The following is a 4,487-nucleotide window of genomic DNA, read 5'->3' as shown; positions in this document are numbered from 1 at the left end:
TCCCAGGCTGGAGTGCAGTGGTGCGATCTCGGCTCACTGCAACCTCTGCTTACTGGGTTCAAGTGATTCTCCTGCCTCAGCCTCTGGAGTAGCTGAGATTACAGGCACCCGCCACCATGCCCAGCTAATTTTTGTATTTTTAGTAGAGACAGGGTTTCGCTATATTGGCCAGGCTGGTCTCGAACTCCTGACCTCAAGCAATCCACCCACCTCAGCCTCCCAAAGTGCTGGGATTACAAGTGTGAGCCACTGTGTCTGGCCTATTTGTTACTTTTCTCTTGCTGCTTGTAGGATTTTTTCTTTATCCTTGACCTTTGGGCATACATTAGTCCATTTTCATGCTGCTGATAAAGACATACCCGAGACTGGGAAGGAAAAGAGGTTTAATTGAACTCACAGTTCCACCTGGCTGGAGAGCCCTCAGAATAATGGCCAGAAGTGAAAAGCAGTTCTTACATGGAGGCAGCAAGAGGAAATGAGGAAGAAGCAAAAGCAGAAACCCCTGATAAACCCATCAGATCTCGTGAGACTTATTCACTATCATGATAATAGCATGGGAAAGACCAGACCCCATGATCCAATTATCTCTCCCTGGGTCCCTCCCACAACATGTAGGAATTCTGAGATATACAATTCAAATTGGGATTTGGGTGTGGAAACAGCCACACCATATCATCCCACCCCTGGACCCTCCAAATCTCACATCCTCACATTTCAGAACCAATTATGCCTTTTCAACTGTCCCCCAAAGTGTTAACTCATTTTAGCATTAATCCAAAAATCCATAGTCCAAAGTCTCATCTGAGACAAGGCAAGTCCTGTCCACCTATGAGCCTATAAAATCAAAAGCAAGCTAGTCAGTCCCTAGATACAATTGGAGTACAGGTATCAGGTAAATACACCCATTCCAAGTGGGAGAAATTGGCCAAAACAAAGGGGCAGTCCAGTTTTAAAGGTCCAAAATGATCTCCTTGACTCCGGGTCTCACATCCAGTTCATGCTGATGCAAGAGTTGGGTTCCCATGATCTTGGGCAGCTCTGCCCCTGTGGCTTTGCAGGGTACAGCCTCCCTCCCAGCTGCTTTCATGGGCTGGCACTGAGTGTGACTTTTCCAGGTGCATGGTGCAAGCTGTCAGTGCATCTACTATTCTGGGATCTGGAGGATGGTGGCCCTCTTCTCACAGCTCTACTAGGTAGTGCACCAGTAGGAACTCTGTGTTGGGGTTCCAACTCCACATTTTCTTCCACACTGCCCTAGCAGAGGGTCTCCATTAGGGCCATGACCCTGCAGCAAACTTTTGCCTGGGTATCCAGGTGTTTCCATACATCTTCTGAAATCTAGGCAGAGGTTCCCAAACCTCAATTCTTGACTTCTGTGCATCCTCAGGCTCAACACCACTTGGAAGCTGCCAAGGCCTGGGTCTTTCACCCTCTGAAGCCACAGCCTGAGCTCTACATTTTCCCCTATCAGCCACAGCTAGAGTGGCTGGGACACAGTGCTCCAAGTCCCTAGGCTGCAGATAGCACAGGGACTCTGGCCCTAGCTCATGAAACCACTTTTTGCTCCTGGGCCTCCAGGCCTATGATGGGAGGGGCTGCCATGAAGGTCTCTAACATGCCCTGGAGACATTCTCCTCATGCTCTTGGGGATTAACATTAGGCTTCTTGCTAGTTATGGAAATTTCTGCAGCTATCTTAAATTTCTCCTCAGAAAATGGGTTTTTCTTCTCTACTGCATCATCAGGCTGCAAATTTTCTGAACTTTTATGATCCATTTCCCTTTTAGAATGGAATACTTCTAACAGCACCCAAGTCACTTTTTGAATGCTTTGCTACTTAGAAATGTCTTCTGCCAGATACCCTAAATAATCTCTCTCAAGTTCAAAGTTTCACAAATACCTAGGGGAGGGGCAAAATGTCATCAGTCTCTTTGCTAAAACATAACAAGAGTCACCTTTGCTCCAGTTGCCCACAAGTTCCTCGTCTCCATCTGAGACCACCTCATCCTGGACCTTATTGTTTGTATCACTATTGGCATTTTTGTCAAAGCCATTAAATAAGTCTCTAGGAGGTTCCAAACTTTCTCACATTTTGCTGTGTTCTTCTGAGCCCTCCAAACTTTTCCAACCTCTGCCTGTTTCCCAGGTCCAAAGTCACTTCTACATTTTTGGTTATCTTCTCAGCAACACCCCACTCTACTGGTACCAATTTACTGTATTAGTTTGTTCTCACACTGCTAATAAAAAAATTCCTGAGACTGAGAAGAAAAATAAGTTTAATTGGACTTACAGTTCCTCATGCCTAGGGAGGCCTCAGAATCATGGCAGGAGGTGAAAGGCACTTCTTACATGGCGGCAGCAAGAGGAAATGAGGAAGAAGCAAAAGCGGAAACCCTTGATAAATTCATCAGATCTCATGAGACTTATTCCCTATCATAAGAATAGCACAGGAAAGACCAGTCCCATGATTCAATTACCTCCCCCTGGGACCCTTCCACAACATGTTGGAATTCTGGAAGATACAATTCAAGTTGAGATTTGTTTGGGGATACAGTCAAACCATATCAGGGAGTTTGATTTGTAAAGCCTTGAAGTAGTCTAATTTTGGTATATCTGCCTGGTGTTTGTAACCTTCTATTACTTAAATATTGATATCTTTCTTTAGGTTTGAAAATTTCTTCATTATTATTATTTTAAATAAATATTCTACCCCATCTCTCTCTCTCTACTTCCTTTTTAAGGCCAACAACACTTAGATTTACCCTCTCGAGGCTATTTTCTAGATTTTGCAGGCAAGATTCATTTTTATTCTTTTGTCTCCTCTGACTGTGTATTTTCAAATAACCTGTTTTCAAGCTCATTAAATTGTGTCATCCACTTGATCAATTTTGCTCTTGAGAGACTCTGATGCACATTCTTTAGTATGTCAATTGGGTTTTTTAGCTGCAAAGTTTCTACTTGATTTTTAAAGTTATTTCAGTGTATTTTTAAAAAATTTTTAATGGGATTCTGAATTTCTTTATTGTATTATCTTGGATTTTTGGGGGTTTCCTCAACACAGCTATTTTGAATTCTTTCTGTGAGATCACATATATCTATATCACTCTGGGATCTGTCACTGTTGCCTTATTTAGTTCATTTGGTGAGGTCATGTTTTCCTGGATTGTCTTCATGCTTTGGGATGTTCATCAATGTTTGGGCAGTGAAGAGTCAGATATTTATTGTAGTCTTCACAGACTAGGCTTGCTTTACCCACCCTTTTTGGAAAGGCTTTCTAAGTAGTCAAAGGGAATTGAGTGTTGTGATTCAAATCTTTGGTTACTGCAGTTACATTTGCATTAGGGGAGCACCTCAAGCCCAGTAATGCTGTGACTCTTTTGCACTCATAGAAGTACTTCCTTGGTGGTCTTGGGTACAATCTGGGAGGATTCTCTAAATTATCAAGCAAAGACTCTTGTTCTCTTCCCCTTCTTTCTCCGAAACAAGTGGAGTCTTTCTATCTATGCTTAGCTGCCTGGAGCTGGAGGAGCGGTGACACAAACACCCATGTGGTATCAACGAGTGGGGCTGTGCTGGCCACACCCAAAGCCACCATAGTACTGGGTCTCACCGAATGCCCACAGAGACCACTGCCTTGCTACTGCTAATGTTCACTCAAGTCCCAAGAACTTTTTAGTTAACAGGTTGTGAATGCAACTAGGCTTGTGTCTTTCCCTTCAGAATGATGAGTTCCCCCCACCCGCCAACCAACCAAAGGTGGTCTAGAAATGCCATCCAGGAGTTAGAGCCTGTAGTTGGAAACCTTAGGAATCTGCTCAGTGCTGTATTCTACTGTGGCTGAGCTGGCACCCAATGCCCCAAGACAAAGTCCTTCTCACTCACTCCTCTCCTTTTCTCATGCTGAAGGTGTCTGTCCTTGTGCCCATCACTGCCCCAGGCACACAGCAAATACTGCCTGGCTACTGCTGATGTTCACTCAAGGCTCATGGGCACTTGACAGTGAGCTTCTGGTAAATGCCACCAGGCTTGGGTCTCTACTTTCAGTGCAGTGGGCTTCTTTGAGGCCCAGCGTGGGTCCAGAAATGTCATCCAGGAGTCAAGGACTAGAACCAGTGACCCCAGAAGCCCACTTGGTGCTCTACTCCATTGTAGCAGAGCTGGTGCCTAAGCTTCAAGACAGTGTCCCCTTTGCTCTTTCTACTCCTTTCCTCAAGCAGTAGGAGTCCCTTGCTATGTCCCCCACAACTGGAAATGTGCTGGGTCACACCTGAAGTCAGCAGGGCTCTGGGCCTCACCCAAAGCCCACAGTGAGTATAGCTAGGCAAGTACAAATGTTTATTCAAGAATCAAGGCCTCTTTAGTCAGCAGGTAATGAATGCTGCCGGGACTGCGTCTTTTCCTTCAAATCAGTGCGTTTCCTTCTGGCCCAGGGTGTGTCTAGAAATGTCATTTTGGAGCTAGGGGCTGGAATGTGGGCCTCAGGACTCT

This window comes from Nomascus leucogenys, chromosome X (assembly GCF_006542625.1).
Source record: "Nomascus leucogenys isolate Asia chromosome X, Asia_NLE_v1, whole genome shotgun sequence".
In the NCBI taxonomy this organism is placed as follows: Eukaryota; Metazoa; Chordata; class Mammalia; order Primates; family Hylobatidae; genus Nomascus; species Nomascus leucogenys.
Note: the sequence above shows the minus strand (reverse complement) of the source record.